Below are 23,940 nucleotides of genomic sequence, written 5' to 3'. Positions count from 1 at the left end.
CCAGTGGTTCTCAGACTCGGCCATCATGACACTAAACAGGTCCCATTTTCCTGACCACCCAGCAAGTGTATCACCAACTGTCACATCTTAAAGTTCCACAGATGAACTGGAAAACGTGAACTGTTTGGGGACCTGAGGACCGAGTTTGAGAACCACTGTTTTAAACCAAACTGATCCTTAAGCCGAGTACACACTGAGACGATATCAGTCCGATTTGTTGCTGTCGTAGGAATTAGAATGACGTATCGGGCATATGTCCGACATGCTGGTGGCCGTGGTCACTAGCGGCATCTGCCCTGCTGTACGGCCAACCAGGCAATAACACTAATGTCCGTATGCTCCGACCTTCATTACATTGTACAATATGTACCCAGCTTAAATGTAATGTGGGACCAAAAGACCAACTGCCAGTCAATACCTAGCTAGCACCTTCAGATGTCTGCTGGGACCAGTAACCTGACAGTTGGTGCTTCACCAGAAAATGTAGATGACCAGTTTGGACATAAATGTGGACCTACTTGTGTATGGGCATCTTTAGAAACAATATGCACATAAACGACCCATGGTCGTCAAAATTCCCCCATATGCCAGAAAGCTCTCACCACATGCTACCAACAGGCCCATCAGCCCTCTCAACAGGTCCCATAAACCTCCCTTCGCACCCCTTTAGTCATCAATACATGTCTTTTATTATTATTATTATTATTATTATTACCAGTTGTTTATATAGCGCACACATTCCGCAGCGCTTTACAGAGAATAATTGTCCATTCACATCAGTCCCTGCCCTAGTGGAGCTTACAGTCTATGTTCCCTACCACATGTACTCGCACACACATTCACGCTAGGGTTAATTTTTTGGGTGCCAATTAACCTACCAGTATATTTTTGGTTTGTGGGAGGATACCGGAGTACCTGGAAGAAACCCACGTAAGTATGGGGAGAATATACAAACTCCACACAGTTAGGGCCATGGTGGGAATTGAACCCATGACCTCAGTGCTGTGTGGCAGTAATGCTAACCATTACACCATCCATACTGCCCCGTCTTTCTGACCTCCTCATATGTCCCTCAGATCTCCTCACATGTCGCTCAGACCTCATGCTTCTCAGATCTCCTCACATGCTGTTCAGATCTCTGCACTGGTCTCTCAGATCTCCCACCATCCTTTAGACCTCATGTGTTCCTCAGACCTCCTCACATGCCTCTCAGATCTCCTCACATGCCCCTCAGATCTCCCTCCTAGCATACCCTTTTAGATATCCACACATGTCCCTCAGACCTCCTCACATGCCCCTCAATCTCCTCACATGCTCAGTTCTCCTCACATGCCCCTCAGATCTCCTCACATACCCCTCAGATCTCCTGACGTGCCCTCCCTCAGGCCTCCTCACGTCCCCCAGATCTCCTCACATGTCCCCCAGATCTCCTCACATGCTCCCCAGATCTCCTCACATGCTCCCCAGATCTCCTCACATGCTCCCCAGATCTCCTCACTTGTTCCTCAGATCTTCTTACATGCCCCTTAGATCTTGACACATACTACTCAGATAACCCCACAAGCCCCTTAGTCCTTCACCACATGCCACTGAGCACTAACCCACATGCTTTTCACACCTCCCCCTGGGGCGTTTCAACAGAGGAGGGGGCCCATGTGCACCTCCGGGTGTGCCTCCTCCTCTGTACGGCGCTGTAGAATGCCGGAGTCTACTGCGCATGCGCATGTCTCCGGAAACATGGCGCCTGCCATGATCCGGAGACCAATTTTTGCTACCGTGCATACGCGGCGGCTATTTCTGCCGAGATCGCAGCGCCCGACGTTGGACTCCAGAAAGGTAAGTATTAAAATGGGTGCAATGTGGGCCCCCCGTGTCCCAGGGGCCCCTGTGTACCGCACACATTGACCCATTATAGAAACACTAATGCCTCCCCCAATCACGGTCTAATTTACTGAAAATACTGCTGTCTGTCTGTCCCTTAACACCTCTTCCTTGCCCTCGCATCCATTTATGATTATCTTCAATGCTTATATCCGATTTTTGAAAGATGTCTCTCTTATCTCTTCCCTTTCAATACTATGTGCTGTTTTTGTAAAATTTCTCCATTAATGCCCCCTTTTCCGGTATAGTTGTGTGCTGCCTAACCTACCTGCACTGTGCAGAGGAAGCCACGTGGCACACAAATCTGCTGCTCCAGTTCAGTCTTTTCTTTTCTCTAACGTCCTAGTGGATGCTGGGGACTCCGTAAGGACCATGGGGAATAGACGGGCTCCGCAGGAGACTGGGCACTCTAAAGAAAGATTAGGTACTATCTGGTGTGCACTGGCTTCTCCCTCTATGCCCCTCCTCCAGACCCCAGTTAGAATCTGTGCCCGGCCAGAGCTGGGTGCTCCTAGTGGGCTCTCCTGAGCCTGCTAGTAAAATAAAGTATTTGTTAGGTTTTTTATTTTCAGTGAGCTTCTGCTGGCAACAGACTCACTGCTACGAGGGACTGAGGGGAGAGAAGCAAACCTACCTGTCTACAGCTAGGTTGCGCTTCTTAGGCTACTGGACACCATTAGCTCCAGAGGGTTCGAACACAGGCATCTGTCCTCGATCGTCCGTTCCCGGAGCCGCACCGCCGTCCCCCTCGCAGAGCCAGAAGAACAGAAGCTTGAAGACGGCGAAAACGGCGGCTGAAGACTCCTGTCTTCATTTAAGGTAGCGCCAGGGCCGGTGCTAGGGTGTTCGGCGCCCCCCTGCAAACTATAAATTTGCGCCCTCCCATATTCTTTTGGCGCGCGCCGGGAAAAGGGGTGTGGTCTCACAAGTAAGGGGCATGGCCACACAATAGTGCCCCCATTTAAAATTACGCCACAATGTAGCACAATCTTATTAATCTTATACGTAATGCCCCACCCGTAGTAGTAGCGTCCTTATATGTAATGCACCCCAGTAATAGTAGCATCCTTATACATAATGCCCCCCAGTAGTAGTAGTGTCCTTATACATAATGCCCCCCAGTAGTAGCAGCATCCTTATACATAATGCCCTCCAGTAGTAGTAGTGTCCTTATACATAATGCCCCCCCAGTAGTAGTAGCATCCTTACACATAATCCCCCCCAGTAGTAGTAGCATCCTTATACATAATGCCCCCTCCCGTAGTAGTGTCCTTATACATAATGCCCCCCAGTAGTAGTAGCATCCTTATACATAATGCCCCCCAGTAGTAGTAGCGTCCTTATACGTAGTGCACCCCCAGTAGTAGACGCGTCCTTATACGTAATTCCCCCCTAGAAGTAGTAGCGTCCTTATACGTAATACCCCCCCAGTAGTAGTAGTGTCCTTATACGTAGTGCACCCCCAGTAGTAGTAGCGTCCTTATACGTAATGTCCCCCAGTAGTAGTGGCGTCCTTATACGTAATGCCCTCCCAGTAGTAGTAGCGTTCTTATACGTAGTGCACCCCAGTAGTAGAAGCGTCCTTATACGTAATTCCCCCTAGAAGTAGAAGCGTCCTTATACGTAATTCCCCCCTAGAAGTAGTAGCGTCCTTATACGTAATACCCCCCAGTAGTAGTAGCGTCCTTATACGTAGTGCACCCCCAGTAGTAGAAGCGTCCTTATACGTAATTCCCCCCTAGAAGTAGTAGCGTCCTTATACGTAATGCCCCCCCAGTAGTAGTAGTGTCCTTATACGTAGTGCACCCCCAGTAGTAATAGCGTCCTTATACGTAATGCCCCCCCAGTAGTAGTGGCGTCCTTATACGTAATGCCCCCCAGTATTAGTAGCGTTCTTATAAGTAATGCGCCCCCAGTAGTAGTACCGTCCTTATGCATAATGCTCCGCGCAGTAGTAGCATCCTTATACGTAATGCCCTCCCCCCAGTAGTAGCATTGTTATACGTAATGCCCTCCCAGTACTAGTAGCGTCCTTATACATAATGCCCCAAGTAGTAGTATCGTCCTTATACGTAATGCCCCCCCAGTAGTAGTAGCGTCCTTATACGTAGTGCACCCAGTAGTAGTATCGTCCTTATACGTAATGCCCCCCCCCAGTAGTAGTAGCGTCCTTATACGTAGTGCACCCCTGTAGTAATAGCGTCCTTATACGTAATGCCCCCCCCCCAGTAGTAGTAGCGTCCTTATACGTAGTGCACCCCTGTAGTAATAGCGTCCTTATACGTAATGCCCCTCCCCAGTAGTAGTAGCGTCCTTATACGTAATGCCCCAAGTAGTAGTAGTAGCGTCCTTATACGTAATGCCCCCCCAGTAGTAGTAGCGTCCTTATACGTAGTGCACCCCTGTAGTAATAGCGTCCTTATACGTAATGCCCCTCCCCAGTAGTAGTAGCGTCCTTATACGTAATGCCCCCCCCCCCAGTAGTAGTAGCGTCCTTACATGTAATGCCCTTCCCCAGTAGTAGCGTCGTTATACGTAATGCCCCCCCAGTAGTAGCGTCCATAAAGCGCGCGCACAGACATACCCAGGGCCGGCGCTATGTTGATCCTCCTGAAGCAGCCAAATAACAGCAAAAGAAAACCTGACAAATATTATATTAAATGCACACAAGTTAAAAAGCATCCAGCCCCACATCCATATATAGTATAATACCACAGTCTGTAGTTTTATACAGTATTATAGATAGGCATCAGGGTTGTAACTAGAACTTTGTGGCAGTGACGTGCGGTGAGGTCATTGGCTATATATATATATATATATATATATATATAGTGTTCATTCTAGCACCCTGCACCTTTCAAATACTGTGCAGTTCCTCTTTCCTGCCCGGGGTGTCGCTCTCTGCTGTGGTGCTTCTCCGCACACTCTGATCTGTTACTCAGTGCTGTGATACAGACCTGTGTGTGCTGAGAAACACCAGAGCAGAGAGTGACACCCCAGGCAGGAAAGGGGAACTGCATGGATTTTGAAAGGTGCAGGGTGCTAGAATGAATACTATATATATATATATATATATATATATATATATATACACACACACACACACATACATATACAGTGGTCGAAGTAGACATTTTGAAGTGGGGGTATGGAAAAGTGAAGGTTGCAATTATGCGCGCGCCTCCGGGAGAGGGGGTGTGGCCACTCAAATGGGGACGTGTCCTTCAGTGTATTAGGACCCCTTATACTATCTAGAAATTCTTATACTATCTAGAAATTCACATTACAGCACACGGAATGAGCCGAAATTCACACTACAGCACATGGTATGAGCCAAAATTCACACTACAGCACATGGTATGAGCCAAAATTCATATTTTACCACACAGTATGAGCCAAAATTCACATTACAGCACACCGTATGAGCCGAAATTCATATTACAGCACACCGTATGAGCCGAAATTCACATTACAGCACACCGTATGATCCGAAATTCATATTTTACCACACAGTATGAGCCGAAATTCACATTACAGCACACGGTATGAGCCGAAATTCACATTACAGCGCACGGTATGAGCCGAAATTCACATTATAGCACACGGTATGAGCCGAAATTCACATTACAGCACACGGTATGAGCCGAAATTCACATTACAGCACACAGTATGAGCCAAAATTCATATTTTACTACACAGTATGAGCCGAAATTCACATTACAGCACACGGTATGAGCCGAAATTCACGTTACAGAACACGCTATGACCCAAAATTTCAGATTTTACCACACTGTATGAGCCGAAATTCACATTATAGCACACGGTATGACCCGAAATTCACATTACAGCATACTGTATGAGCCAAAATTCTGATTTTACCATATGGTATGAGACGAAATTCACATTATAGCAAACGGTATGACCCACAATTCAGGGACAGGAGAGAGAGTGACAGCAAGGACTGAGAGAGTGACAGCAGGGACTGAGAGCGTGACAGCAGGGACATAGGGTAACATTACCTGATATGTGCAGCGGAGGTGCGGAAGGGACTGTGGTTGTTGGTGGCGTATGAGCCCATGGTCTGCGGGGGATGCGGCGGTACTAAGCTGTCCTTCTTCGTTGCGGCGTTGATGTCCCTCTGACCACCGCCAGTTGTGGTCTGCGGTGGTCAGCTTTCAATGGCGGTGCAGCGTGCAGAAGTGAGCGCTGGTCAGCGGTGGGAGGCGGGCAGCTGTGATATAAATATATAATTTATTTACATTTATTTTATTTATTTTTCCCTGTCCCTGCGTCCAAGTGATCTGGGGGTGTGCTGCAGTCCAAGTGATCTTGCCCAGATCACTTGGCCTGCAGCTCACCCCCAGATCACTTGGACTGCAGCTCACCCCCAGATCACAAGGCGGGGAGCTGCAGTCCAAGTGATCTGGGGGTGAGCTGCCCAGACACTTGCCACCAAGCACAACTCCCCCACCCCTCGCCTTAGTGGTCCTGGTTCCTCAGTCCCGGAGAAAGCAGATGCTGCCGGAGATGCTGAGGGCACGGAAATAGAGGTAACAGCGCTGCCTGTTGTCTCCGGAGCTGCCGCTGCTGTAGGCAACTCCAACATCGGGAGGTGCGGGGCGGCAGGGAGGGAGGGGATAGGGAGACGTGGAGTGGGAGGGAGGGGATAGGGAGACGCAGGGCGGCAGGGAGGGAGGGGATAGGGAGACGTGGGGTGGGAGGGAGGGGATAGGGAGACGCGGGGTGGAAGGGAGGGGATAGGTAGATGCGGGGTGGGAGGGAGGAGATAGGGAGGCGCGGGGCGGCAGGGAGGGAGGGAGGGGATAGCGAGACGTGGGGCGGCAGGGAGGGGATAGCGAGACGCGGGGTGCGAGGGAGGGGATAGGGAGACGCGGGGCGGCAGGGAGTGAGGGGATAGGGAGGTGCGGAGCAGCAGGGAGGGAGGCGCGGGGAGGGAGGGGATAGCGAGACGCGGGGCGGCAGTGAGGGGACAGTGAGACGCGGGTGGGAGGGAGAGGATAGGGAGACGCGGGGCGGCAGGGAGGGAGGGGATAGGGAGACGTGGGGTGGGAGGGAGGGGATAGGGAGACGTGGGGTGGAAGGGAGGGGATAGGGAGATGCGGGGTGGGAGGGAGGAGATAGGGAGGCGCGGGGCGGCAGGGAGGGAGGGATAGCGAGACGTGGGGCGGCAGGGAGGGGATAGTGAGACGCGGGGTGCGAGGGAGGGGATAGGGAGACGCGGGGCGGCAGGGAGTGAGGGGATAGGGAGGCGCGGGGCAGCAGGGAGGGAGGCGCGGGGAGGGAGGGGATAGCGAGACGCGGGGCGGCAGTGAGGGGACAGTGAGACGCGGGTGGGAGGGAGAGGATAGGGAGACGCGGGGCGGCAGGGAGGGAGGGGATAGGGAGACGTGGGGTGGGAGGGAGGGGATAGGGAGACGTGGGGTGGGAGGGAGGGGATAGCGAGACGCGGGGCGGCAGGGAGGGAGGGGATAGCGAGACGCGGGGCGGCAGTTAGGGGATAGTGAGACGCTGGGTGGGAGAGAGAGGATAGGGAGACGCGGGGCGGCAGGGAGGGGATAGGGAGGCGCGGGGCGGCGGGGAGGGAGGGGATAGAGAGACTTCTCTTGTCTTTCAGATGTTCCAATTAAATATATTTTACACAAAAAAATATATATTTTGATAAGTAAGCCCAGACCAGGGGCGGCCGCGGCGAGGGTCTAGCCTGCCACAGCCGTCAGTCACCTCACCTACGCCAGTGTGATTTCCCTGCGGCTGCTCCATGTCTCTAACAGAAATAGACGGAGCCGCGCGTATGAGAGAGCAGGTCAGGAGACGGGCGCCACACAAGCGCTGACGTTCGTGCTGACGGCGCCTAGCAGGATGCGTGTTAGGCTGTCAGTGTGGGCGGCGCCCGTCTCCTGACCTGCTCTCTCATACGCGCGGCTCCGTCTATTTCTGTTTAGACATGGAGCAGCCGCAGGCCCGCAGGGAAAGCAATACACTGGGCTGGTGAGGTGACTGACGGCTGTGGCAGGCTAGACCCTCGCCGCGGCCGCCCCTGGTCTGGGCTTACTTATCAAAATATATATTTTTTTTGGTAAAATATATTTAATTGGAGCCTGCCGCCCTCCAGTGGCCAGCGCCCATAGGCAGCTGCCTAAAGCTGCCTAATGGTAGCGCCGGCCCTGGCGCTACCATTAGGCAGCTTTAGGCAGCTGCCTATGGGCGCTGGCCACTGGAGGGCGGCAGGCTCCAATTAAATATATTTTACCAAAAAAAATATATATTTTGATAAGTAAGCCCAGACCAGGGGCGGCCGCGGCGAGGGTCTAGCCTGCCACAGCCGTCAGTCACCTCACCAGCCCAGTGTATTGCTTTCCCTGCGGGCCTGCGGCTGCTCCATGTCTAAACAGAAATAGACGGAGCCGCGCGTATGAGAGAGCAGGTCAGGAGACGGGCGCCGCCCACACTGACAGCCTAACACGCATCCTGCTAGGCGCCGTCAGCACGAACGTCAGCGCTTGTGTGGCGCCCGTCTCCTGACCTGCTCTCTCATACGCGCGGCTCCGTCTATTTCTGTTAGAGACATGGAGCAGCCGCAGGGAAATCACACTGGCGTAGGTGAGGTGACTGACGGCTGTGGCAGGCTAGACCCTCGCCGCGGCCGCCCCTGGTCTGGGCTTACTTATCAAAATATATTTTTTTTTGTGTAAAATATATTTAATTGGAACATCTGAAAGACAAGAGAAGTCTCTCTATCCCCTCCCTCCCCGCCGCCCCGCGCCTCCCTATCCCCTCCCTGCCGCCCCGCGTCTCCCTATCCTCTCTCTCCCACCCAGCGTCTCACTATCCCCTAACTGCCGCCCCGCGTCTCGCTATCCCCTCCCTCCCTGCCGCCCCGCGCCTCCCTATCTCCTCCCTCCCACCCCGCATCTCCCTATCCCCTCCCTTCCACCCCGCGTCTCCCTATCCCCTCCCTCCCACCCCACGTCTCCCTATCCCCTCCCTCCCTGCCGCCCCGCGTCTCCCTATCCTCTCCCTCCCACCTGCGTCTCACTATCCCCTCACAGCCGCCCCGCGTCTCGCTATCCCCTCCCTCCCACCCCACGTCTCCCTATCCCCTCCCTCCCACCCCGCGTCTCACTATCCCCTCACTGCCGCCCCGCGTCTCGCTATCCCCTCCCTCCCACCCCACGTCTCCCTATCCCCTCCCTCCCACCCCGCGTCTCACTATCCCCTCACTGCCACCCCGCGTCTCGCTATCCCCTCCCTCCCTGCCGCCCCGCGCCTCCCTATCTCCTCCCTCCCACCCCGCATCTCCCTATCCCCTCCCTTCCACCCCGCGTCTCCCTATCCCCTCCCTCCCACCCCACGTCTCCCTATCCCCTCCCTCCCTGCCGCCCCGCGTCTCCCTATCCTCTCCCTCCCACCTGCGTCTCACTATCCCCTCACTGCCGCCCCGCGTCTCGCTATCCCCTCCCTCCCACCCCACGTCTCCCTATCCCCTCCCTCCCACCCCACGTCTCCCTATCCCCTCCCTCCCTGCCGCCCCGCGTCTCCCTATCCTCTCCCTCCCACCCGCGTCTCACTGTCCCCTCACTGCCGCCCCGCGTCTCGCTATCCCCTCCCTCCCCGCGCCTCCCTCCCTGCTGCCCCGCGCCTCCCTATCCCCTCACTCCCTGCCGCCCCGCGTCTCCCTATCCCCTCCCTGCCGCCCCACGTCTCGCTATCCCCTCCCTCCCTGCCGCCCCGCGCCTCCCTATCTCCTCCCTCCCACCCCGCATCTCCCTATCCCCTCCCTTCCACCCCACGTCTCCCTATCCCCTCCCTCCCACCCCACGTCTCCCTATCCCCTCCCTCCCTGCCGCCCCGCGTCTCCCTATCCTCTCCCTCCCACCCGCGTCTCACTGTCCCCTCACTGCCGCCCCGCGTCTCGCTATCCCCTCCCTCCCCGTGCCTCCCTCCCTGCTGCCCCGCACCTCCCTATCCCCTCACTCCCTGCCGCCCCGCGTCTCCCTATCCCCTCCCTCGCACCCCGCGTCTCGCTATCCCCTCCCTGCCGCCCCACGTCTCGCTATCCCCTCCCTCCCTCCCTGCCGCCCCGCGCCTCCCTATCTCCTCCCTCCCACCCCGCATCTACCTATCCCCTCCCTTCCACCCCGCGTCTCCCTATCCCCTCCCTCCCACCCCACGTCTCCCTATCCCCTCCCTCCCTGCCGCCCTGCGTCTCCCTATCCCCTCCCTCCCACTCCACGTCTCCCTATCCCCTCCCTCCCTGCCGCCCCGCACCTCCCGATGTTGGAGTTGCCTACAGCAGCGGCAGCTCCGGAGACAACAGGCAGCGCTGTTACCTCTATTTCCGTGCCCTCAGCATCTCCGGCAGTATCTGCTTTCTCCGGGACTGAGGAACCAGGACCACTAAGGCGAGGGGTGGGGGAGTTGTGCTTGGTGGCAAGTGTCTGGGCAGCTCACCCCCAGATCACTTGGACTGCAGCTCCCCGCCTTGTGATCTGGGGGTGAGCTGCAGTCCAAGTGATCTGGGGGTGAGCTGCAGGCCAAGTGATCTGGGCAAGATCACTTGGACTGCAGCACACCCCCAGATCACTTGGACGCAGGGACAGGGAAAAATAAATAAAATAAATGTAAATAAATTATATATTTATATCACAGCTGCCCGCCTCCCACCGCTGACCAGCGCTCACTTCTGCACGCTGCACCGCCATTGAAAGCTGACCACCGCAGACCACAACTGGCGGTGGTCAGAGGGACATCAACGCCGCAGCGAAGAAGGACAGCTTAGTACCGCCGCATCCCCCGCAGACCATGGGCTCATACGCCACCAACAACCACAGTCCCTTCCGCACCTCCGCTGCACATATCAGGTAATGTTACCCTATGTCCCTGCTGTCACGCTCTCAGTCCCTGCTGTCACTCTCTCAGTCCTTGCTGTCACTCTCTCTCCTGTCCCTGAATTGTGGGTCATACCGTTTGCTATAATGTGAATTTCGTCTCATACCATATGGTAAAATCAGAATTTTGGCTCATACAGTATGCTGTAATGTGAATTTCGGGTCATACCGTGTGCTATAATGTGAATTTCGGCTCATACAGTGTGGTAAAATCTGAAATTTTGGGTCATAGCGTGTTCTGCAACGTGAATTTCGGCTCATACCGTGTGCTGTAATGTGAATTTCGGCTCATACTGTGTAGTAAAATATGAATTTTGGCTCATACTGTGTGCTGTAATGTGAATTTCGGCTCATACCGTGTGCTGTAATGTGAATTTCGGCTCATACCGTGTGCTATAATGTGAATTTCGGCTCATACCGTGCGCTGTAATGTGAATTTCGGCTCATACCGTGTGCTGTAATGTGAATTTCGGCTCATACTGTGTGGTAAAATATGAATTTCGGATCATACGGTGTGCTGTAATGTGAATTTCGGCTCATACGGTGTGCTGTAATATGAATTTCGGCTCATACGGTGTGCTGTAATGTGAATTTTGGCTCATACTGTGTGGTAAAATATGAATTTTGGCTCATACCATGTGCTGTAGTGTGAATTTTGGCTCATACCATGTGCTGTAGTGTGAATTTCGGCTCATTCCGTGTGCTGTAATGTGAATTTCTAGATAGTATAAGAATTTCTAGATAGTATAAGGGGTCCTAATACACTGAAGGACACGTCCCCATTTGAGTGGCCACACCCCCTCTCCCGGAGGCGCGCGCATAATTGCAACCTTCACTTTTCCATACCCCCACTTCAAAATGTCTACTTCGACCACTGTATATGTATGTGTGTGTGTGTGTATATATATATATATATATATATATATATATATATATAGTATTCATTCTAGCACCCTGCACCTTTCAAAATCCATGCAGTTGCCCTTTCCTGCCTGGGGTGTCACTCTCTGCTCTGGTGTTTCTCAGCACACACAGGTCTGTATCACAGCACTGAGTAACAGATCAGAGTGTGCGGAGAAGCACCACAGCAGAGAGCGACACCCCGGGCAGGAAAGAGGAACTGCACAGTATTTGAAAGGTGCAGGGTGCTAGAATGAACGCTATATATATATATATATATATAGCCAATGACCTCACCGCACGTCACTGCCACAAAGTTCTAGTTACAACCCTGATGCCTATCTATAATACTGTATAAAACTACAGACTGTGGTATTATACTATATATGGATGTGGGGCTGGATGCTTTTTAACTTGTGTGCATTTAATATAATATTTGTCAGGTTTTCTTTTGCTGTTATTTGGCTGCTTCAGGAGGATCAACATACCGTTAACACAGCCTCTAGATAACGTGATCACTCCACTGTCCAAGCAACAGGGGAAGGGGAGGGTCGGGAGGACGGGGGGGGGGTGGGGGGGAGGGGTGTAGGCAGAAATTTTGCCTAGGGTGCCGAGAAACCTTGCACCGGCCCTGGACATACCTCACACACACACACACACACACACACACACACACACACACACACACACACAATTCACACATATATACACACACATACACACCCACCATATACACACACACACTTCTCTCTCACCCTCCACTTACCTAAGCCAGTCTCCCTCTGTACAGCAGCCTGGTCCGTGTAGCTCCGCCCCCTTCTGGGCCGTTTAGCCACGCCCCTTCCGTCCCGTGTAGCTCCGCCCCCTTCTGTCCCGTACTCGGCGCTGTCACACAGCACAGGTGAGGGGAGGGAGGAGGCAGGAGGCTTTTCATGCTGCAGGTGCCCGCTGCCAGTGCCTGTCATATTACAGACACAGCACTGGCGGCAGCAGCAGGAGGGGGGACAGGACGGCGCAGCAGGGAAGGGATGCAGAGCAGGGGAAGCGCACAGCACCGCAGCTGTGCGCCATTGCTCCCAGCACACTTTCACACTCCGGTCACTGTAGGGTGCAGGGCGCTGGGGGTGGGAGGGGGGGCTGTATATATGTAAAAAAAAAACGCCATTTTTTTCACACAGAAGCTGGACAGAAGCCCGCCGCTGAGGGGGCGGGGCCTTCTTCCTCAGCACACCAGCGCCATTTTCTCTTCACAGCTCCGCTGGAAGGACGCTCCCCAGGCTCTCCCCTGCAGTATCCAGGTACAAGAAGGGTAAAAAAGAGAGGGGGGGCACATAAATTTAGGCGCAAAAGACATAAAATCGGCAGCTATTGGGTAATCACTTATTATAGTGAATATTCCTGGGTTATATAGCGCTGTGGTGTGTGCTGGCATACTCTCTCTCTGTCTCCCCAAAGGCCTTTGTGGGGTCCTGTCCTCAGTCAGAGCATTCCCTGTGTGTGTGCTGTGTGTCGGTACGGCTGTGTCGACATGTTTGATGAGGAGGGTTACGTGGAGGCGGAGCAAGTGCGGATAAATGTGGTGTCGGGGCCGACACCTGATTGGATGGATATGTGGAAGGTCTTAAATGATAATGTAAGCGCCTTGCATATAAGGTTTGATGACGCTGCAGCCTTGGGACAGCCGGGGTCTCAACCCGGGCCTGCCCAGGCGACTCAGAGGCCGTCAGGGTCTCATAAACGCCCACTATCTCAGATGGTTGACACAGATGCCGACACGGAGTCCGACTCCAGTGTCGACGATGATGAGGCACAATTCCAGCCTAAGATGACCAAGGCCATCCGCTACATGATTATTGCAATGAAAGATGTATTGCACATTTCAGAGGTTAACCCTGTCCCTGACAAGAGGGTGTATATGTTTGGGGAGAAAAAGCAGGCAGTGACTTTTCCCCCGTCACATAAATTAAATGAGTTATGTGAAGAAGCGTGGAGTTCCCCTGATAAGAAAGTGGTGATTTCCAAAAAATTACTGCTGGCGTACCCTTTCCCGCCAACGGACAGGTTACGTTGGGAATCCTCCCCTAGGGTAAACAAGGCGCTGACACGCTTATCTAAGAAGGTGGCCCTGCCGTCTCAGGATACGGCCGCCCTAAAGGATCCTGCGGATAGGAAGCAGGAAGCTATCTTGAAGTCAGTGTATACACACTCTGGTACTCTACTGAGACCAGCTATTGCTTCAGCCTGGATGTGTAGCGCTGTAGCAGCATGGACAGATACTCTGTCAGAGGACATAGATGCCCTAGACAGGGATACTGTCTTGCTAACCCTGGGCCATATAAAAGACGCCGTCTTATATATGCGGGATGCCCAGAGGGACATTTGCCTGCTGGGCTCTAGAATTAATGCAATGTCCATTTCTGCCAGGAGGGTCTTATGGACTCGGCAATGGACAGGGGATGCCGATTTTAAAAAACACATGGTGGTTTTGCCTTATAAGGGTGAGGAATTGTTTGGGGACGGCCTCTCGGACCTTGTGTCCACAGCGACAGCTGGAAAGTCGACTTTCTTGCCTCAGGTTTCCTCACAGCCTAAGAAAGCACCGTATTATCAAATGCAGTCCTTTCGTTCTCAGAGAAGCAAGAAGGTCAGAGGTGCATCCTTTCTTGGTAGAGGAAAGAAGCTGCACCATGCAGCTAGTTCCCAGGAACAAAAGTCCTCCCCGGCTTCCACTAAGTCCACCGCATGACGCTGGGGCTCCACAGGCGGAGCCAGGAGCGGTGGGGGCGCGTCTCCGAAAATTCAGCAACCAGTGGGTTCGCTCACAGGTGGATCCTTGGGCTATACAAATTGTATCTCAGGGATACAAGCTGGAGTTCGAAGTGACTCCCCCTCACCGTTACCTAAAATCAGCCTTGCCAGCTTCCCCCACGGCAAGGGAGGTAGTCCTGGCGGCAATTCACAAGCTGTACCTCCAGCAAGTGATAATAATGGTCCCCCTCCTTCAACAGGGAAGGGGTTACTATTCCACACTGTTTGTGGTACCGAAACCGGACGGTTCGGTAAGACCCATTCTGAATTTTAAATCCTTGAACATTTATATGAAAAAATTCAAGTTCAAAATGGAATCGCTCAGAGCGGTCATTGCAAGCCTGGAAGAGGGGGATTTTATGGTATCTCTGGACATCAAGGATGCTTACTTGCATGTCCCCATTTATCCACCTCACCAGGAGTACCTCAGGTTTGTGGTACAGGACTGTCATTACCAATTCCAGACGTTGCCGTTTGGTCTGTCCACGGCACCGAGAGTATTTACCAAGGTAATGGCCGAAATGATGGTACTCCTTCGGAAGCAAGGAGTTACGGTTATCCCGTACTTGGACGATCTCCTCATAAGGGCGAGGTGCAGGGAGCAGTTGTTGATCAGCGTAGCACACTCTCAGGAAGTGTTGCAACAGCACGGCTGGATTCTGGATATTCCAAAGTCGCAGCTGATTCCTACGACGCGTCTGCCCTTCCTGGGTATGATTCTGGACACAGAACAGAAGAAGGTGTTTCTCACGGAGGAGAAGGCCCAGGAGTTAGTGACTCTGGTCAGGGACCTCCTAAAACCAAAACAGGTGTCGGTGCATCACTGCACGCGAGTCCTGGGAAAGATGGTGGCCTCATACGAAGCCATTCCCTTCGGCAGGTTCCATGCGAGGATCTTTCAGTGGGATCTGTTGGACAAGTGGTCCGGATCGCATCTTCAGATGCATCGGCTGATCACCCTGTCCCCGAGGGCCAGGGTGTCTCTTCTGTGATCGCTGCAGAGTGCTCATCTTCTCGAGGGCCGCAGGTTCGGCATACAGGACTGGGTCCTGGTGACCACGGATGCAAGCCTCCACGGATGGGGGGCAGTCACTCAGGGAAGAAACTTCCAAGGGCTGTGGTCGAGTCAGGAGACTTGTCTGCACATAAATATACTGGAACTAAGGGCCATATACAACGCCCTGAGTCAAGCGGAGCCCCTGCTTCGAGACCAACCAGTGCTGATTCAGTCAGACAACATCACGGCGGTCGCCCATGTAAACCGCCAGGGTGGCGATGGCAGAAGCCACAAAGATTCTTCGTTGGGCGGAGATTCACGTACAAGCAGTGTCAGCAGTGTTCATTCCGGGAGTGGACAACTGGGAAGCAGACTTCCTCAGCAGACACGACCTCCACCCGGGAGAGTGGGGACTTCATCAAGAAGTCTTCACACAGATTGCAAATCGATGGGAACTGCCACAGGTGGACATGATGGCGTCCCGCCTCAACAAAAAGCTAAAAAGATATTGCGCCAGGTCAAGGGACCCTCAGGCGATAGCTGTGGACACGCTAGTGACACCCTGGGTGTTCCAGTCGGTATATGTGTTCCCTCCTCTTCCTCTCATACCCAAGGTACTGAGAATAGTAAGAAAAAGAGGAGTGAGAACAATACTCATCGTTCCGGATTGGCCAAGAAGGAATTGGTACCCAGGACTACAAGAGATGATCACAGAGGACCCATGGCCTCTGCCTCTCAGACAGGACCTGTTGCAACAGGGGCCCTGTCTGTTCCAAGACTTACCGCGGCTGCGTTTGACGGCATGGCGGTTGAACGCCGGATCCTAACGGAAAAGGGCATCCCGGATGAAGTGATTCCTACACTGATAAAAGCTAGGAAGTATGTAACAGCTAAGCATTATCACCGTATATGGCGAAGATATGTTGCTTGGTGTGAGGCCAGGATGGCCCCTACAGAGGAATTCCAGCTGGGTCGATTTCTGCACTTCCTACAGTCAGGTGTGACTATGGGCCTGAAATTAGGGTCCATAAAGGTCCACATTTCGGCCCTATCCATTTTCTTTCAAAAAGAACTGGCTTCACTGCCTGAGGTTCAGACGTTTGTAAAGGGAGTGCTGCATATTCAGCCCCCTTTTGTGCCACCAGTGGCACCTTGGGATCTTAACGTTGTGTTGGATTTCCTGAAATCCCACTGTATTGAACCACTTAAGACCGTGGAACTAAAGTATCTCACGTGGAAAATGGTCATGCTGTTGGCCTTAGCATCGGCGAGGCGTGTATCAGAATTGGTGGCTTTGTCATGTAAAAGCCCTTATTTGATCTTCCATATGGACAGGGCAGAATTGCGGACTCGTCCCCAATTTCTCCCAAAGGTGGTATCATGGTTTCATTTGAACCAACCTATTGTGGTCCCTGTGGCTACTCAGGACTTGGAGGACTCCAAGTTGCTGGACGTGGTCCGGGCTTTGAAAATATATGTTTCCAGAACGGCTGGAGTCAGGAAGACTGACTCGCTGTTTATTCTGTATGCACCCAATAAGCTGGGTGCTCCTGCTTCAAAGCAAACTATTGCTCGCTGGATCTGTAGCACGATTCAGCTGGCTCATTCTGCGGCTGGATTGCCGCATCCAAAATCAGTGAAAGCCCATTCCACAAGGAAGGTGGGCTCTTCTTGGGCGGCTGCCCGAGGGGTCTCGGCTTTACAGCTTTGCCGAGCGGCTACTTGGTCCGGTTCAAACACTTTTGCAAAGTTCTACAAGTTTGATACCCTGGCTGAGGAGGACCTTGTGTTTGCTCATTCGGTGCTGCAGAGTCATCTGCACTCTCCCGCCCGTTTGGGAGCTTTGGTATAATCCCCATGTTCCTTACGGAGTCCCCAGCATCCACTAGGACGTTAGAGAAAATAAGAATTAACTCACCGGTAATTCTATTTCTCGTAGTCCGTAGTGGATGCTGGGCGCCCGTCCCAAGTGCGGACTTTCTGCAATACGTGTATATAGTTATTGCTTAATAAAGGGTTATTGTTATGAGCCATCCGTTGAGTGATGCTCAGTTGTTGTTCATACTGTTAACTGGGTAAGGTTATAACGAGTTGTACGGTTTGATTGGTGTGGCTGGTATGAGTCTTACCCGAGATTCCAAAATCCTTTCCTTGTAATGTCAGCTCTTCCGGGCACCGTTTCCCTAACTGAGGTCTGGAGGAGGGGCATAGAGGGAGGAGCCAGTGCACACCAGATAGTACCTAATCTTTCTTTAGAGTGCCCAGTCTCCTGCAGAGCCCGTCTATTCCCCATGGTCCTTACGGAGTCCCCAGCATCCACTACGGACTACGAGAAATAGAATTACCGGTGAGTAATTCTTATTTTTTACATTATAACAAATCAGAGGATATGTCAAATCAAGAGCAGTCAGCGGAGGCCACAGTTTTAGGCTAGCCGGGCCACATATTTCCGGCCACTGGCCTAAATGAATACCTTGGGTTTATATTATCTCTATAACTATCCTTTAATGATCTAGACTCTGTGGACCTTGAATGAGATTTCACTTTAAAGTGAATGCCAGGCTGGCGTTGAGAACCGATGAGTCATTCTGTCCTGGTACGCTTCTTAGGCAATGATATAGCAAGATAACTAATAACATTTTTCTCTTGATTAGCCTGACGTGGGAGCGGAAAAGGAATGCTTATAGCTCTGTGATTCAGTAAAACTGCTGAAGTAGGCATTAGCTAAGCCTTGTGTGCACTGTACAGCTGCAAGTGTTCACATGTTACAACTGGTCCCTCAGCAGCAAAGAGAACAATCTGAGGATAGTACGTTACAATTGTTATTGATACATATGCACCATTAAGATAAATCCCCATGTACTGTAGTTTTATGTTTAATGGCGATGACTGTTACATACTGCTATCCTAATCAACATTGTGTGTTCTGGGCGTAATCAGTTTAAAAATGCAAAAGATAGATAGATAGATAGATAGATAGATAGATAGATAGATAGATAGATAGATAGATAGATAGATAGATAGATAGATAGATAGATAGATAATGATCGCAGCAGGACATTTTTTAGCAGTTGTGCAAAACCATGTGCACTGCAGGGGAGGCAGATATAACATGTGCAGAGAGAGTTAGATTTGGGTGGGGTATTTTGTTTCTGTGCAGGGCAAATACTGGCTGCTTTATTTTTACACTGCAAATTTGATTGCAGATTGCACACACCACACCCAAATCTAACTCTCTCTGCACATGTTATATCTGCCCCCCTTGTAGTGCACATGGTTTTGCCCAACTGCTAAAAAATTTTCCTGCTGCGATCAACTTGGAATTACCCCCCATGTGCACTGCAGGGGAGGCAGATTTAACATGTGCAGAGAGAGTAAGGGGCCCTACACATTTGACGATGCGCCGCCGAGGTGCCCGACGAGCGACCCGGCGGCGGGGGGGCAGTGACGGGGGGAGTGAAGTTTCTTCACTCCCCCCGTCACGCGGCTGCATTGAAGTTCAGGCAAATATGGACGAGATCGTCCATATTGGCCTGCATGCACAGCCGACGGGAGACCAGCGATGAACGAGCGCGGGGCCGCGCATCGTTCATCGCTGGAGTCTCCACACTGAAAGATATGAACGAGTTCTCGTTCATTTATGAACGAGATCGTTCATATCTTTCAGAAAATCGGCATGTGTGTAGGGCCTATTAGATTTGGGTGGGGTGTGTTCAATCTGCAATCTAAATTGCAGTGTAAAAATAAAGCAGCCGGTATTTACCCTGCACAGAAACAAAATAACCCACCCAAATCTAACTCTCTCTGCACATGTTATATCTGCCTCCCCTGCAGTGCACATGGTTTTGCCCAACTGCTAGCAAAGTTCCTGCTGCGATCAACTCAGAATTACCCTCAATATGTGACCAATACACAACTTTAATTGCATACCCTCCAACATGACCCGCCCCACTAGGTACAAAATGCTCTGTTTCTGGACTTCCCTCTTAATTTATTATTGCCATCACCTGTGAAGAAACCGCTTTCTTATCATTTAACTAGTTCAACACAGGTGATGGAAATCATAAATTAAAAGGGAAGTCCAGGAACAGAGCATTTTGTACCTAGTGGGGCGGGTCATGTTGGAGGGTCTGTAATTGACATAGCACTTATTTCTTTCAATGGGGGTGTCAGGGCTCCGCGAGACAGTCTATATACTACATGTATTTTATGAAGGCTCAATACCATGCACTCACTGTCACAAAATGCCATCTACTGGGGTGCTCCTGTAGTAACCGTATGACAAATCCATTCATCCACTTGTCAACATCCAAACCTAGATAGAGCAGGCACTCACCAGTCTTGAAGAATTTTAAAATAGCATTTTATCTAGCCGCAAAGTGTCATAGTATAGCAAACACAGCCAGTGTAAGTGTGTGTATATATATATATATAATTATACGGAGGGGTGTATGAGCAGTGCCGTCACCCAGGGTATGGGGCCCTGGGAGTAGTAACATTGCTGCCCCACGGCCTTCTGCATCTGGCTAGGAGCCGTCCTGTACCGCTGCTGCATTGCACACACCCTGCAGTGTGTAGAGTCGCACGTAGTGTCCGGACAGCGCTACACTTTCTCCTGCTGGTGGCCCCGCCCCTGGGGGGTAGCACAGGACACCAGGGAGCACTGAATAGCTCTGGACACTCATTCCCGGCGGTATTCAATAGTGCATTTAATTGAATTCCATAGTAGTATTAATGGTCAGTATATTGCAATACACAGGTAGCGCAAATAATATACAATTTTAATTTACTCAAATAAACAAATATATAAAATGTAAAAAAATGAACACAATAAAATAGCAGCATCAATTTATAGACCAATCAATTCATTGACCCTTGTATTATATTCCAGGTTTAAGGAATTGATTGGTCAATAAATTGATGCTGCTATTTTATTGTGTTCAGTTTTTTACATTTTATTTTGTTTATTTTAGTAAATTAAATTTGTATATTATTTATATGCTCTCCTGTGTATTGCAATATACTGACATTTAATACTACTATGGTTTTTTAGTGTCCAACGGGAGCTGCGTAATACTGTTTATATATAAAATAGGTGATAAAGGTATATACATATATGTTTATTCTCATAAAACCATAATTTAGTTGAATTGAATTCCACTCATAGGGAGAGAAAGAGAGAGAAAGAATTCTAATATATATATGTGTATATATATATATATATATATATATATATATATATATGCAATGAAAGTAAAGCGCCACAAGCGAGTGTGATAAACACAATATAACTTGTCAAAAAATTGACAATCCAAGACACTCCCACATTTCTAGGGCGTCAGCTGACCCTTAAATAATCAGCATGGGTAAGATGCTGTTGAATTAAATATCGAATGTGGGAGTAAGGGTCCAAGCGACCAATGGTGTCCAACAAAATGTCTTTTCTGAAGAGAGCTATTTATAGGATAAATAAAAAGGATATGGTGGTAAATTAAACATTCAAGGAAATTGCACATATATATATATATATATATATATATATATATATAATATTTTTTTTTTTAAACTAACCTTTCAATACATCTAGAAAACAGACCAGATGGAGAAGGTACATATGGAGAAAAGATAGATAAAAATATATCTGAAAAACACATATAAAATTAATTTATTTAAAAAATATATAATAAAAATAATAGAGAGCTTATCCTAAAATGGAGAGTCCAAGGGACCCCTTGATGAAGTCTGACCGACGAAACGCATTGGTGTTCTCTCATACTGACTCTCCATTTTAAGATAGGCTCTCTGTTATTTTTATTATATATTTTTTTTAATTAATTATATTCGGGTTTTTCGGATATATTTTTATCTATTTTTCTACATATATTCTTTCTCCATCTGGTCTGTTTTCTAAATGTATTGAAAGATAGTTTTTTTAAAATGTGTTTTTATATATATAATAAATTTCCTTTAATGTGTAAATTACCACCATATCCTTTTTAGCTATCCTATAAATAGCTCTCTTCAGAAATACTTTTTGTTAGACACCATTGGTCGCCTGGACCCTTATTCCCATCTAGCAGCCAGTACATCCTTTTAGCCATTTAGGGGGACATTTGCTAAGCAGTGATAAGGGCGGAGATGTGAGCCAGTGGAGAAGTTGCCCCATCAACCAATCAGCAGCTCTGTATAATTTTATACTATACAAATTATAGATGTTACTTCAGCATACCTCCCAACATGACCTATTCCAGGAGGGACACAATGCTCTGCTCGTGGACTTTTCTCATAATATATGATTGCCAGCACCTGTGTTGAACAGGTTAATGGATAGGAAATTTGTTTCAGCACAGGTGCTGCCAATCATACTTTAAGAGGGAAGCACAGGAGCAGAGTATTCTGTCCCTCCTGGAGAGGGTCATGTTGGGAGGTATGCTTCAGTGCTGTTTGGTTGCCATGAGAAACTTCTCCACTGGCTCACTTCTCCGCTCTTATTACTGCTCAGTAAATGTCCCCCTTAGTTCTGTAAGCGACAGGCAGGCACACAATACCTGACTGTAAGAAGATCCGGGCACAGAATATATGGGTTAATGTACCCCTTACTGTAAATTATAAAATCACCATGGAAATCCATGAGCATACAAGATTAGCTTTTACTCCGATGGATCTTTGGGGTAAATTGAATATCCCCCTATACCTTTATTCCGGGACACTCATGAATTACACAGGTTCTGTGGCTGGCTGACTTCAAACTTGTATTTCACCTGGTTTTAAGCAGCTGGAGAACCTGTGTAATTAAGGAGTGTCCTGGTTTACAAGGATATTATGGTAAGCTTAGGGGCTCTTACACAGCTCGCAAAACTCTGATATGTTACTTATCAGTTCTAGTAGTTGGTACATTGGGGCTGATGTATTAAGCCTGGAGAAGTGATAAAGTAGTGACAAAGCAGTGATAAGTGGAAGGTGATAACGCACCAGCCAATCATTATGCAGTAGCGAATCTTGCCACGGGCAAGCAGGACTTTTGCCCTGGGCGCCGCCTTCCGGAGGGCGCCGCACCATGGCAAGATCCGCTACTGTTTGGCAGTGCCCCTCGCTGTGTCCCCCGCTGTGAAGGGAACTAGACGCTACCCGTCTAGTTTCCCTTCTTGGAGAGGACCTTTGCTGTGCGGTGCGCGATAACGTCATCGCGCACCGCACAGCATTGTGGGACTGGCACAGACGCTAGGGGTCATAATTGACCTCTAGTGTCTATCTATGCTGTGCTGTGGGTGAGACGTCATAACGTCTCTCCCATAGATCCGAGGAGAGGAGCGGCGCCGGCGGAGGTCTGCAGCGGTCGGGAATCAGGAGCGGGGATAGTAAGTATTAATTTTTTTTTTTGCAAGCGGCGCTACTGTACAGGGGGCACAACTGGGGGCACAACCACGCCCCTGTATGAAGCCACGCCCCTATTTTACACCCGGGGCGCCACAAGGGCTAGAACCGGCCCTGTCATTACGGGTTTGAAAAATGACAGTTAGGAGCTGTTTGGCTGGTACGTTATCACCTTGCACTTATCACTGCTTTATCCCTTCTCCAGGCTTAATACATCTGACCCATTATTCATTAAAGTACACGTTTTCCCTAATGACCACTGAATTGATGATATCAGAACTCACCATTATTATTTGCACAAGTACAGTATATACAGGCATTTCCTTTAGGAAGTATGCAGCCCTGAACTCTTTTCTGTGAATAATCTCACATCCTGATTTGGCAGTGTGTCTGCACGTTCATACTTCTGAGCAATCAACTGCGCTGAGCTCCAAGGGATGTTTAATGTCTTTGCTGCAGTCTTTTACCATACCCAGATTTGTATATACAATTATATCTGTGATTTACTTATTGTTATCCCTCATGTTCATTTTATTCATTTATTGTTTTAAGTTTACCTGGCAGAGATACTTGGCAAGAGGTGATTATCTTTATTATTATGTTCTATTGGGTTTAGTAAGAAAAATTGACATCCCGAATGTCGTCAGGTTCCGAATGTTGACAGCCGGAGTATTGACATAGACATTATGTCGACAAGCAAAATGTTGACATTAAGTGTTAAAATGTTGACACCAGCATGTCGACATACATTTTTTTTGTGTGCATATTTTAGCCCAGAGGTTCTCAAACTCGGTCCTCGGGGGCACACACAGTGCATGTTTTGCAGGTCTCCTCACAGAATCGCAAGTGAAATAATTAGCTCCACCTGTGGACCTTTTAAAATGTGTAAGTGAGTAATTAATACACCTGTGCACCTGCTGGGTTACCTGAAAAACATGCACTGTGTGTGCCCCCAAGGACCGAGTTTGAGAACCTCTGTTTTAGCCCAACACTAAACCTAGCCCCAACCCTAAAGACAGCACAAAAATGTACTGACGACATTCTGGTGGAATAGAACAACAGTAGTAATAA

At 50.0% G+C, this 23,940-nt stretch overlaps 1 protein-coding gene across 1 annotated transcript in view; it reads left to right on the top strand.

Moving 5' to 3' along the window:
- The window catches only part of COL18A1 (collagen type XVIII alpha 1 chain), a 333,914-nt gene that overhangs the window by 28,255 nt on the left and 281,719 nt on the right, over nt 1-23,940 (top strand). The window lies entirely within an intron of this gene.

This window comes from Pseudophryne corroboree, chromosome 7, assembly GCF_028390025.1.
Source record: "Pseudophryne corroboree isolate aPseCor3 chromosome 7, aPseCor3.hap2, whole genome shotgun sequence".
Classification (NCBI taxonomy): domain Eukaryota; kingdom Metazoa; phylum Chordata; class Amphibia; order Anura; family Myobatrachidae; genus Pseudophryne; species Pseudophryne corroboree.
Note: the sequence above shows the minus strand (reverse complement) of the source record. Positions and strands in the feature narration are given on the sequence as shown.